General features: G+C 42.4%; 1 protein-coding gene across 5 annotated transcripts in view; it reads left to right on the top strand.

Annotated features, from left to right (window-relative positions):
- The window catches only part of NUMA1 (nuclear mitotic apparatus protein 1), a 79,843-nt gene that overhangs the window by 14,973 nt on the left and 50,758 nt on the right, over positions 1-14,112 (top strand). Inside the window, exon 3 of one of the 5 annotated variants that reach the window (XM_073019066.1) lies at positions 2,626-2,723. The exons of the other annotated variants lie outside the window; for them this stretch is intronic. The gene's annotated coding sequence lies outside the window, so the exon portion shown is untranslated. The remainder of the gene's footprint in view (positions 1-2,625; positions 2,724-14,112) is intronic. 5 annotated transcript variants of the gene reach the window in all.

Here is a 14,112-nt window from a genome sequence, read left to right as displayed (position 1 = left end):
AATAATAATGGAATTTTTTTTCAAATCATTTTTGTAATAGATATAACAAGTCTCCAAAAAGTCTTTGCCCTAGTTCTGCCCTGCAGAAGTAACCATTATATATTAATAGTTTTTTGTGTATCTTTACATGAACATTATTATGCATAAGTTTTTGTCTATGTTTTTCGTTTTTTTTAATGATACATATCTACAAATAGATTACTAGATTAAACAATATGAAACTAATTTTTTCCTAATTGTATATGATGGTACTATTTAGAAAACATGAAAAATAATGTGTTAAGGGAGAAAGTAAAAGGCACCCCATAATTCTACAACTCGGAAATGAACACTATTTGGTATACTTCCTTACAAGTATACATACACATATGCAAACTCACAAGTATGTGGGGAGAGGGATAGATATGTATATGATATATCTATCTGTCTATAAATATTTGTATATATAGTTTTAAAAATGGGGCCATACCATAATAGTTTTATCCTGCCTTCTTTTTTTTTTTTTTTGAGACAGGGTCTCACCCTCTCACCCAGGCTTGAGTGCACTGTTACGATCACAGCTCGCTGCAGCCTCAACCTCCTGGGCTCAAGCGATCCTCCTACCTCAGCCTCCCAAATAGCTGGGACTACAGGTGCATGCCACTGTGCCCGGCTGATTTTTGTATTTTTTGTAGAGATAGGGTTTCACCATGTTCCCCAGGCTGGTCTTGAACTCCTGAGCCCAAGCAATTCACCTGCCTTGGCCTCCCAAAGGGCTGGGATCACAGGCATGTGCCACTGCACCCAGCCTATATCCTGCTTTTAAAATTCAGCATTTCTTGAGTATTTCCCTATGTCATTAAAATTATTTAAAACTTTTTTTTTTTTTTTTCAGAGATGGGGCCTTGCTTTGTCACTCAGGCTGGAGTGCAGTGGTACCATTGCAGTCCTAGCTCACTGTAGCCTTGAGCTCCTGGGCTCAAGTGATCTTCCTGCTTTAGCTTCCCAAGTAGCTGGGACTACAGGTGCATGCCATCATGCCCAGCTAATTTTTTTGTTTTTATTTTTTGTAGAAGTGGAGTCCACTATGTTGCCCAGACTGGTCTTGAACTCCTGGGCTTAAGCAATCCTCCCACCTCAGCCTTCCAAAGTGCTGGGATTATAGGCGTGAGCCACTGTACCCAGCCAAACTTATTTAAAACATTTTAAGTGACTGCTTAAGATTTCATCATATGTATATTCATGTCATAATTTAAGTTATTGTTAGATATTTAGTTTTTCTTCAGTTTTTCAGAATGATAAATAATTCTGTTAATGTCCATATATCTTTGTATTTCAGATTGTTTCCTAAACTTTTATTTCTGTGATTGGAATTGTTTGATGAAAGAACATGAGCTTCTTTTTTTTTGACCACAAGATCTCACTCTATTACCCAGGCTAGGGTGCAGTAGTATGATCACAGCTTATTACAGTTTCAGCCTCCCAAGCTGAGACTCAAGTGATCCTCCCACCTTAGCCTCCTGAGTAGCTGGGACTACAGGTGTGCACCACCACACCTGACTAATTTTTAAATTTTTTGTAGAGACATGGTTTCACTGTGTTGCCCAGGCTGGTCTTGAACTCCTGGGCTTAAGCAATCCTAACTTGGCCTTCCAAAATGCTGGGGTGATAGGCTTCAACCACTGTACCCAGCCAGCTTTTTTTTTTTTTTTTTTTTTTAATTTTGGTAAAATGTACATAACAAAATTTACTAGTTTAGGCTGGGTGCAGTGGCTCATGCCTGTCATCCTAGCACCAGCACTTTGGGAGGCTAAGGCGAGAAGATTGCTGGTCTCGAACTCCTGGCCTCAAGAGATCCTCCTGGTGCAAGTGTGAGCCACCATACCCTGCCAAATATGAACATTTTTGTTTCTTTGTTTCTTTGTTTGTTTTGAGACAGGGTCTCACTCTGTCACCCAGGCTGGAGTGCAGTGGTGTGATCACAGCTCGCTGCAGTCTCAACCTTCTGGGGTTCAAGTGATCCTCTCACATCAGCCTCCCGAGTAACTGGGACCACAGGTGTGCACCACCATACCTGGCTAATTTTTTGTTTTTTTGTAGAGATGAGGTCTCACTATGTTGCCTAGGCTGGTCTTGAACTCCTGGGTTCAAGCAGTCCTTCCACCTCAGTCGCCCAAAGTGCTGGGATTTTGGGCATGTGCCACCACCACACCTGGCCCAAATATCAAGGTTTTGTTTTTTGTTTTTTGTTTTTTTTTTGAGATGGAGTTTCACTCTTGTTGCCCAGGCTGGAGTGCAATGGCGCGATCTCAGCTCACTGCAACCTCCATCTTCGAGGTTCAAGCAATTCTTCTGCCTCAGCCTCCCGAGTGGTTGGAATTACATGCATGTGCTGCCACGCCTGGCTAATTTTGTATTTTTTTAAGGCAGTGTTCTCCGTGTTGGTCAGGCTGGTCTCGAACTCCTTACCTCAGGTGATCCACCTGCCTCAGCCTCCCAAAGTGCTAGGATTACAGGCATTAAGGTTGATATGTATTGCCAAGTTCCTATCCAGAGAACCACTTAATACCTGTTTATTTGTGTAAGAAAATGCACTGTTCTTTGTTTGTTTGTTTTTTGAGACGAAGTCTCGCCCTTGTCCCTCAGTCTGGAGTGCAATGGCGCGATCTCAGCTCACTGCAACCTCCGCCTCCCGGGTTCAAGCGATTCTCCTGCCTCAGCCTCCCAAGTAGCTGGGATTACAGGTGCGTACCACCACACCCAGCTAATTTTCTGTATTTTAAGTAGAGACAGGGTTTCACCATGTTGGCCAGGCTGGTCTCGAACTCCTGACCTCAGGTGATCCACCTGCCTTGGCCTTCCAAAGTGCTAGGATTACAGGCGTGAGCCACTGCACCCCGCCTAAAATGCACTGTTCTTTGATTATTAATTTCTCATTCAAAATTCTATATTAAGTTAAATTTCCTGGAGAGTATGATAGCTTTTTTTTTTTTTTTTTTTTTTTTTTTTTGAGACGGAGTCTCTCTCTGTCGCCCAGGCTGGAGTGCTGTGGCGCAATCTCGGCTCACTGCAAGCTCCGCCTCCCGGGTTCACGCCGTTCTCCTGCCTCAGCCTCCCGAGTAGCTGGGACTACAGGCGCCTGCCACTGCGCCTGGCTAATTTTTTCTATTTTTAGTAGAGACGGGGTTTCACCATGGTCTCGATCTCCTGACCTTGTGATCCGCCCGCCTCGGCCTCCCAAAGTGCTGGGATTACAGGCGTGAGCCACCGTTTTTTTTTTTTTAATCATTATTTTGTAAAACCAAAATTTGGGAGAGAATGCGAGGAGAAATTGAAAAGATCACTGATATTACCTAAATGACCCTGTTACTTAAAGTGACCTTTTGAAGTAAGAGGAAATGAAACAAGTTACACTGAGTTCCTCCACTGATGAAATGGGGAGGATGACACCTTCCCTGCCTGCCATACAGGAATTGAATGGCTTAAAATTCTCTGTAGAAATGACTTCTTTCATGGCCAGGATTTTCAGAAGGGTACAATCTAGAGGGGAGAATTGGCCTTCCTTTCCCACAATGGTCAGGGGCCCTTGACATGCTGGAAATGTTCAGCTGCTTCCTAGCGAATCTGCTAGCAAAAGGGAAGGAGACACCTGTGTTGGGTTGTGTGGTGTGGTGTGGGGTGGGGGTGGGGTGTGGGGTGGTGTGGTGTGTATGTGTGTTTGTTGGGGGTGTTTAGCAGTAGACATGGTGGAGCTTGCTTTGGTTTTGTATTATTGTGGTGTGTGGGTAGGAACTACATTGCCAAAATCACTGAAGGACAGTTGGAACCAGATTTGTTTGTTTCCCATTAGACAAAATTAAATAAGGGGCCAGGCAAGGTGGCTCATGCCTATAATCCCAGCACTTTGGGAGGCAGAGGCAGAAGGATTGCTTGAGCCCAGGAGTTTGAGATGAGCCTAGGCAACATGGCAAGGCCCTGTCTCTACAAAAAATACAAAAATTTGCCAGGTGTGGTGGCTCCCACCTGTGGTCCCGGCTACTCAGGAGTCTGAGGAAGGAGGATCGCTTGAGCCTGGGAGGTTGAGGCTGTGGTAAGCTGTGATTGTACCACTGCACTCCAGCCTGGGCAACAGAATGAGGCTCTGTCTCAAAAAAAAAAAAAAAAAAAAAAAAAAAAGAAACAAGGAAGATGAAGAGTAGTGCATAGGAAATCTTTTGGTGTTGCAACCCCGAAGTAAAGATAAGTCTTTTGACTTCATTTGAGTGTTTTGGGCTCTTTCCTTTGGGATTATATACCAGACCTATACTGCATATAAATTTATTAGAAAATGAACCACATACTGTAACATAGCCGTGCTCTGGCTGTGGCCAATTAGACCATCACTAATCCCCACTGAGAAGCTTTTCTTTTTTTGTTTTGGGACAGGGTCTTGCTCTATCACCCAGATTCTGGAGTGCAGTGGTGCGATCATAGCTCACTGCAACCTGGAACTGGTTGGTTCTCCTGCCTCAGCCTCCCAAGTAGCTGGAACTACAGGCACACACCCCTGTGCCTGGCTAATTTTTAATTTTTTAATTTTTTGAGACAGAGTCTTGCTGTGTTGCCAGGCTGGAGTGCAGTGGCACGATCTCGGCTCACTGCAGCCTCCAACTCCCTGGTTCCAGTGATTCTCCTGCCTCAGCCTCCTGAGTAGCTGGGTTTACAGGTACATGCCACCACAGCCAGCTAATTTTTGTAATTTTAGTAGAGATGGGGTTTCACCATGTTGGCCAGGATGGTCTCGATTCTCCTAACCTTGTGATCCGCCCACCTCGGCCTCCCAAAATGCTGGGATTACAGGTGTGGGCAACCATGCCTTGCCTAATTTTTTTTATTTTTTGTAGAGATGGGGACTTGCTCGGCCTCCCAAAGTACTGGGATTGCAGGCCTTCGCCACTGTGCCCAGACTTGAACTTTTCTTTAGTTTTCTTGTTTTGTGTGTGTGTGTGTTTTGTTTTTTTGACATGAAGTCTCACTCTGTCTCCCAGGCTGGAATGTGGTGGTGCAATGACGGTTCACCACAGCCTTGGCCTCCCAGGCTCAAGCAGTCCTCCCACCTCAGCCTCCCGAGTATCTGGGACTATAGGTGTGTGCCACCCCAGCTGGCTGTTTTTGTAATTTTTGTAGAGATGGAATCTTGCCATGTTGCCCAGGCTGGTCTCGAACTCCTTGGCTCAAGCAGTCCACCCACTTCAGCCTCCCAAGGTACTGGGATTACGGGTGTGAGTCGCTGTGCCCGGCCAAGTTATTGTTTCTGTTTAGACCCCAGTAGTAAATATTTTAGGCTTTGCAGACCATATGGTTGTAACTACTCACCTCTGCCATTGGAGAACAAAAGCAGCCGTAGACAATACTTAAATGAATGGGCGTGGCTATGTTTTAGTAAAACCTGATTTACAAAATATGGGCTACTAACTTACAGGCTATAGTTTGCTGGCTGCTGGTAGGGGGAAGTACACTTGACAAAAGAGGCCTAGTTTTGATGGGAAATTGTTAAAAAAAAAAGAAAAAAAAAAGCTTTGATGTCTGCTACTTACTGGTTGTGTCACTCTAGCATCTCTGAACCCTCATGTTTAAAATCAAAATGGTAATACCTTTCATAAGAAATAAGAATGAACAGTTGCACATGTGAGGATATGTTTAACTTTTCTGGAAATAAGATATAAATTAAAACAATAATATGTTCTATCTTATATATTGATAAAATATGTTGGTAGAAGGGTGTAGATGGGAATTTTTATCCTCTGTTGGTGATACTATAAACTAGTACACAGTTTTAGATGGTAATTTGGGAATGTCTGTTAACATTTAAAATACACAAGCTTTTCAACCCATCAATTCTAATTATTGGTATATATTCTAGAGAAATATTAGCTTGTATGTAAAATTAGAGATGTGTTGCCAGTGTTATCAATGCAGCATTCTTTGACATGGCAAAACACTGTGAACAACTTAAATGTCCAGATGTAGCAAAATGGGAAAAAAAAGTTGTGGTACAGTCTTACCATAGGATTTTTTTAAGCTTTTAAAAGTGTAAGGAATTGCCAGCCACGATGGCTCACACTTGTAATCCCAGCACTTTGGGAGGGCAAGGTGGGTGGATTGTTTGAGCCTAGGAGTTTGAGAACAGTTTGGGCAACATGGTGAAACCCCATCTCTACAAAAAAATTAGCTGGGTATGGTGGTGCACACCTGTAATCCCAGCTACCGGGAGGCTGAGGTGGGAGGATCACCTGAGCCCAGGTGGTCGAGGTTGCAGTGAGCCATGATGGCGCCACTGCACTCCAGCCTGGGTGACAGAGTGAGACTGTGTCTCAAAAAAAATTATTTAAAAATGTGAGGAATCTATTATGTGCTGGTATGGAAACATATCAAAGAAATTTTTACGTGAAAAGGGCAAGTTGCAGAACATGTGGTATGATTACAGGTATGTGGACCAAACATACATACCTGTATATGACTATATACATGTATGTGTACATGCTTAGGAAAAATCCGAAAGATTGTACAACAGACCTCTAACAGTGGTCACTTGTGAGCTGGGGAGTGCCACTGGCAAATGTGGATTGAGGCTTAATGAAGAGAGAGTTTTACATTTTACTCTAGATACCTCTGTATTATATTATTTCACAGTGATAATGTATTTTTTCTCCTTCCCAATTGTTTGGAGAGCTCCTGGGCCTGTCTGCACTTGCCAGGGTTAGAAGTATGACAAAGTAGGCAACTCTTTTCACATCAATTGAGTTGGAAGCAGCTGCTGGGACCAAAACAGGGAGCACATGTAAGGAGAGGAGGGGGATAGCATGTGCAAGTGACTGGGAGAGGCAGCCAAGACAGGCCATTTTCAATTTACCAACAGTCACTATCACGTGTCTTATCTTAACATTCTCCAAATTACTTCGCTCTCTGTCATCACGCTGAACCCTGAGGATGATTCTCTGAGCAAGGGAGGTAGGGATGATGATAAGACCGGGAGTAATCAAAACATGGGACAACAAGGAAAGTATGTGTGTAGAAATAGTTTTTTTCTTTCACTTGAAATATATCAAGGATACTCATTACAGCATTGTTTGAAATGGTAACATTGAAAATAGCCATTCCCTCAATAGAAAAATATGTGAACACATTATTCCTTATATGGACTTCTATGTAGCTTTTTTAAAGTATGAGTTAGGATTTTAGTTATTGACGCTTGGGGGGAGATGTTGATAAATTGTTAGATGAGATAAGTTGCAGAGCAATGTGTAAAGTTTAAACCAAGTTTTCTAAAAACAGAGCAACAAAACCCTTTCCAATATATTTGTATTTATGTTTTTGGGGGGCACAAAAATATGTAACAATTTCTCATCTTGTAGGAGGCCTTGGAGAGGAATGGAAAGGGGCTGGGAGATTACCAATTTTATCTTTTATCTAACTTTGTATTGCTTCACTGGTTTTGAAGAACAAGGAGAGCAAACTTGTGTAAGCAAGAAACGAAGTTTTCTAAACATCGTTTCATCTTAATTAATTAATTAATTATTTTTTTTGAGACGGAGTTTTGTTCTTGTTGCCCAGGCTGGAATGCAGTGGCGCAATCTTGGCTCACTGCAACCTCCGCCTCCCAGGTTCAAGCGATTCTTCTGCCTTAGCCTCCCTAGTAGCTGGGATTACAGGCACCTGCCACCACGCCTAGCTTTTTTTTATTTTTTATTTTTGTGTATTTTTAATAGAGATGGGATTTCACTGTGTTGGCCAGGCTGGTCTCGAACTGCTGACCTCAGGCGATCCACCTGCCTCAGCCTCCCAAAGTGTGGGGATTACAGGCATGAGCCACCACGCCCAGCACAATTTTTTTTTTTTTTTTTTTTTTTTAAACTGAGTCTCGCCCTGTTCCCCAGGCTGGAGTGCAGTGTTGCGATCTTAGCTCACTGCAACCTCCACCTCCTGGGTTCAAGCAATTCTCATGCCTCAGCCTCCCAAGTAGCTGGGAATACAGGCACCTGCCACCGTGCCCAACTGATTTTTGTATTTTTAGTAGAGATGGGGTTTCACCACGTTGGCTAGGCTGGTCTGGAACTCCTGACCTCAAGGGATCCACCTGCCTCAGCCTCCCAAAGTGGTGGGATTATAGATATGAGCCACCGTGCCCAAAAATCAATTAAATGATTTTTAAAGGTTAACTTTTATTATTTTTTAGTGAGTTAATGAAGTAAAGAAGTATAAAAGTCAAAATAGAGTTTTAATATGGAATTAATATGTAAATCTTCTTTTGGATTTAAAGGAGGCATCTGGGTAGTGGCAAGAGAACGAGCATTCAGGGAACCGGCTTTCTAGTTGTAGTTACCAACTTTCTGATGTGTGAGCTTTAATTCAGTAAGGTTATTTAATAACTTGAAGGCTTTAGTGTCCTTATCTCTAAAACAAAGAGCTTGTACAAGGAGATGTGCTTCACAAATCTGTTATCCCACAATTGAGCTACCTTTTGAGATTAGAATATTATATTTCCTTTGTTTTAAAATGCTTTTTTTGTTTTTTTGCTTTTTTAATATTTTAACACTGAAATTGGGATGTATTTTATAATTGGTAGTATCTTTCAATTGTCACTGGCCATTTTTTTTTCCACATTTTTGTTATCTCTGAAATTGAGATATCTCAGCATTGATGATGTAGGATAGTTCCATTTTCAATGCCATTTTTGTTTTCATAACAAAAATCTTTGTCCTTTCCTGGGCTTCTGTTACTTCCAGTCCTGTCAGATTCATTCACATCACTAAGACATTCTGGATTGGGACAATTGGGTGGATATATTGTTTGAGTGTGCAGGAATTTTGTGCATCTTTTTATAACTGGTAGATGTCCTATATGTAGCTACTGTTTGAGAAATCGAGTAACAAATGTGACACATCCAACTTAGTGTTCCTCAGTTTTGATTTTGTTTTGCTTGCCTTTTTTTTTTTTTTTTTTTTTTTAAAGACATGGGATATTGCCTAGGCACGATGGCTCATGCCAGTAACCCCAGCACTTTGGGAGGCCGAGGCAGGCAGATCACGAGGTCAGGAGTTCAAGACCAGCCTGGCCAACATGGTGAACCCCTGTCTCTACTAAAAATGCAAAATTAGCTGGGTGTGGTGGTGGACACCTGGAATCCCAGCTACTTGGCAGGCTGAGGCAGGAGAATCACTTGAAACTGGAAGGCGGAGGTTGCAATGAGCCAAGATCGCGCCACTGCACTCCAGCCTGGGCAACAAGAGTAAAACTCCATCTCCAAAGGAAAAAAAAAAAAGAGATGGGATCTTGTTGTGTCACCCAGGCTGGGGTACAGTGGCACAATCGTAGCTCACTGAAGCCTCAAACTCCTGAGCTCAAGTGATCCTCCCGCATTAGCCTCCTGAGTAGCTGAGACTTCAGGCATGCCACCATACCTGGCTAATTTTTTTTTTATTTGTTGTTGTTTTTCTTGAGACAGAGTCTCGCTGTGTCACCCAGGCTGGAGTGAAGTGGTATGATCTCAGCTCACTGCAGCCTCCACCTTCCAGGTTCAAGCGATTCTTGTGCCTCAGCCACCTGAGTTGCTGGGATTATAGGCGTGCACCGCCACACCTGGCTAATTGTGTGTGTGTGTGTGTATTTTTAGTAGTGATGAGGTTTTACCGTGTTGACCAGGCTGGTCTTGAACTCCTGACCTCAGGTGATCTGTCTGCCTCGGCCTCTCAAAGTGCTAAGATTACAGGCGTAAGCCACCGTGCCCAACCAATTTTTTTCTTTTTTTTCCTTTTCTTTTCTTTTTTTTTTTTTTGAGAGATGGGGTCTCGCTTTGTCACCCAAGCTGGTCTTGAACTCCTGGCTCAAGTGATCCTCCCATCTCAGCCTCCTGAGTCGTTGGGATTACAAGTGCAAGCCTCTGCACCTGGCTTGCCTGTTATGTAATAATTAGAGTATGACATATATACAGAAAAATACATAAAGTTTACAGCTCAAGGACTTTCCACAAGGTGAACACACCTGTGTTACTAGCACCTACATCAAGAAACAGAACATTACCAGCATATCATTCGCCCCTTCCCAGTCACTATCCCCCTACTGTTTTATTTTTAAATGCAGTGAAAGTATGCATAGGGATGATGACTCTTGGTTCATAAGTGAGTGGCTCATGTTATCTCAGGCGAGTCTTCTGGAAAGAGCCCCAGATTAGGAGCCAGAAGACCATGGTTACATCGTGGCCTGGTTGCTTTTTAGCTGTATGACCTTAGGCAAGGTAAACTTAACTTTTCTGGACTTCATTCCTCTTTGGTAAAGTGAAAATAATAATGCCCTCACCTTAAAGAGCTGTTGTGAGGTTCATGTGACATTATTGGTAAACAGGAAATATCTTGTAAACAGGAAACACTTTGTTAGTTGTAAAGAGCCATACACAAATAATAGTCATTTTTGTTAAGAGCGGTGGGATCTCAAGCAGGAGAGAAAATGATGATCCCCAAATGTATTCTTTTTATCACCTTTGCTGTCTCGTTTTTTTTGTTAACGTTGGTGTCACTGGCTTTCTGTTAAATTCTCCCAAAACAAAAATAATATAAAGGTCCTAACAGAAATCCCCAGAGATCTGGAATTTCTCCTGAAGTTTTTTTTTTTTACTTCCTCTCTTAATGCTGAGGCCCACGAGATCTGTTCAAGGCAGAGACCTTGGTAAATCAACAAACTTCAATCGCAAATGAGTACGTCACCCATTTACAGGCCTTATAAGCAAGTATGATCCTCTGATAGACACTCTTCTGAATTTATTCACTGTTCCAAATGGAACCCAAATCCATATCTCTAACCCCAAATCATATTTTTCATTAGTTACTGATTATTTCTAACTGTTCATCCATTAGATATCTCACATCTAAGACCTAACCCTCAAACTGCTTGCCAATATAGCAAGACTGTTTAGATTTTGGACTTGGAGTGGGGCAGACTTGGGTTTGAATCTTAATTCTGCCACTTATTAGCCTCATGATCTTTTTTAATAAAGATCATGACAGGTTGCTTAACATTGTGAAAGATTTATTCTATAAGTCGAGGGTATTAATAGTATTTGCTTGATGGGGTGATACTATGTATGCTCAGATGAATGGTATGCTCAGATGAATGGAGATTGTTATTGTTACTCTTACTTTTTTTCTTTTTTTTTTTTTTTGTTGAGATGGAGTTTTGTTCTTGTTTCCCAGGCTGGATTGCAATCGTGTGATCTCGGTTAACTGCAACCTTTGTCTTCTGGGTTTGAGCGATTCTCCTGCCTCAGCCTCTCAAGTAGCTGGGATTGCAGGTGCCTGCCACCATGCCCGGCTAATTTTTTTGTATTTTTAGTGGAGATGGGGTTTCACCATGTTGGCCAGGCTGGTCTCGAACTCCTGGCCTCAAGTGATCCACCTGCCTCGACCTCCCAAAGTGCTGGGATTTCAAACGTGAGCCACCGTGCCCAGCCACTCTTACATTCTTGCCTTTTGGCACACATGTTCATTTATTTTTCACTCAAGCTATGAAATTTAGAGGTGCTTCAAGAATTTTCCTTTTCTCATTCTTCATTTATACAGTTGTCCCTCAGTATCTGTGGAGTATTGGTGCCTCCCACAGATGCCAAAATCCTTGGATGCTCAGGTCTCTTACATAAAATGGTATAATATATGTAACCTACACACATCCTTCGTATAGTTTAAATCATCTTTGGGTTACTTATATAATGCAATGTAAATAGTATGTAAATAGTTGTTACATTGTATTGTTTAAAATAATGACAAGAAAAAAAAGTTTATACATCTTCAGTACAGATGCTTTTTTTTCTCCAAAATGTTTTTGATCTCAGGTTGGTTAAATCCACAGATATGGAACCCATGGATACAGAGGGCCTACTGTAATTGGTTGTCAGGGCCTATCATAAATAGTTTTCAAAGCTACTGTTGCATCTTTATTGTCATTGCCTTACTTCAGACATACATTACTTGTTTGTAACAAACAATGGTTTTTGCACTGCATTCTGTAAAGCTTTACGGAACTATAGAACTGACTCAAGAACCAGGGAGAAGCAGAGGGAACAAGTCTCCAAATATCCCTTACTTCAAACTGTCTTCTTCTGTGTGTCCTGGGGTTCTATATAAAGGTTACATTTTAAATAGAGTTAATTTAAAATATATGGTTTGGAATCTTTCATTTATTCGAGAAGTACTTATCAAGACACTCATGCTGTGCCAGCCATTGTACTGATTTCTAAGAATTCAGTGGTGAGCACACAGTTTGTGATTTCATGGAACTTAAGGCAGCGAGAGAAAGATAAATTAATAAAATACAAAAAGGTGTAATTAGAAACTATGGGCTGGGCACAGTGGCTCATACCTGTTATCCCAGTGCTCTGGGAGGCCAAGATGGGAGCTTCACTTTAGTTCAGGAGTTCAAGATCAGCTTGGACAACATAGCAAGATCCTGTCTCTACAAAAATAAAAGAAAAATAGCCAGGCGTGGTGGCATGTGCCTGATAAAGTACTATTATTATTCCCATTTTACAGCTGGGGAAAATGAGGGCACAGAGAGAGTAAATAACTTGCCCAAGGTTGCAGAGCTATTAAGCTATAAACCCAGAATTTGTATTAGGTTGTCTTTAAGTTCAGACCTCATAATCTTAGCCATTATGCTCTATTGCTTTCCTCTTGTGTCTTACCATTCCAGTCTGTACTTCATACAGTTTCCCTTCTGAAACATAGCCCTGATCATGCTGTTCCTCTTCACGTTCTTCCTTTAGAAACCTTGATTGTCTTCTCATCACCTACAATTTCTTAGCATGAGGCAAGTGCCTCACAATTTAGTATTACTTACCGTTCTTTTTTTTTTTTTTTTTTTTGGGGACAGAGTCTTGCTGTGTCACCAGGCTGGAGTGCAGTGGCATGATCTTGGCTCACTGCAGTCTCCACCTCCTAGGTTCAAATGATTCTCCTGCCTCAGCCTCCTGAGTGGCTGGGATTACAGGCGCGCAACCACACCCAGCTAATTTTTGTATTTTTAGTAGAGACAGGGTTTCACCATGTTGGCCAGGATGGTCTCAATCTCCTGACCTCATGATCCACCTGCCTTGGCCTCCCAAAGTGCTGGGATTACAGGCGTGAGCCACTGCACCTGGCCTTACTTATTACCCTTCTTATCATCTGATGCATCTCCCTAAAACTGCATGCCATTGCTCAACTGTGATATGCTCTGTCTTTGCACGTGCTGTTTTCTCTGCCTAGAATATTCCTTTTTTACTTTTTGGTGAAGCTCTACTTATCCTGCTCATATTTTAAGTATTTAGCTTAAATGTCACTTCCTATGTAAAGCATTCCCCATCATTCCATCCCATCCTGAGTTAGTCCCTCACAGCTCCTTTAAATCAGTACCTTCTCTTATTTTCCCATTCTAAAGTCTTTCCATGAAAGCAAGAATCTTAGTGTTCTCTTTAGCTCCCCAACTTTCCCACACCCCTATATGCTAAGAGCATTGTCTCTACCTCTGTAATGCCTTTCAGATCCACCTGTTTTAGTTCCTACTGCCCCTGCCCTGGCAGTGCAGTTTTCTGTCTGCCTCTACAGCTGCCACCTAAGTCCATTTTCTGCCTCTGGCCTCACTGTTGCGCTAGAGTCATCTTTTCAAAAAGCACAAGTAGTATACCATTCTCCTGCCTAGGACTCTTCAGCGTCTCCCACTTCTCTTCAGTAAGTCACCCTGGGTTGTTGGCCCCCACTAGCCTTGCTTGTGTTATCTTACCTTCCTTTCAGCACACCCCAAGCCCATGTTCTTTGGCCTCATATTTTGGTTACAGATGTGTCTTTTCCTCTACAAGATTATAAACTCAAGTTTAAAGATTTGCCCTTGGGCCAGGCACGGTGGCTCACACCTGTAATTCCAGCACTTTGGGAGGCCAAGGTGGGCTGATCGCTTGAGCTCTAGAGATTGAGACCAGCTTGGGCAACATGGCAAAACCCCATCTCTACAAAAAGTACAAAAGTAGCCAGGCGTGGTCACGCATGCCCTGTAGCCCCAGCTACTTGGGAGGCTGAGGTCGGGAGGATCACTTGAGCCTGAGAGGCGGAGGTTGCAGTGAGCTAAGATTGT

This window comes from Chlorocebus sabaeus, chromosome 1 (assembly GCF_047675955.1).
Source record: "Chlorocebus sabaeus isolate Y175 chromosome 1, mChlSab1.0.hap1, whole genome shotgun sequence".
NCBI classification, from domain to species: Eukaryota; Metazoa; Chordata; class Mammalia; order Primates; family Cercopithecidae; genus Chlorocebus; species Chlorocebus sabaeus.
Note: the sequence above shows the minus strand (reverse complement) of the source record. Positions and strands in the feature narration are given on the sequence as shown.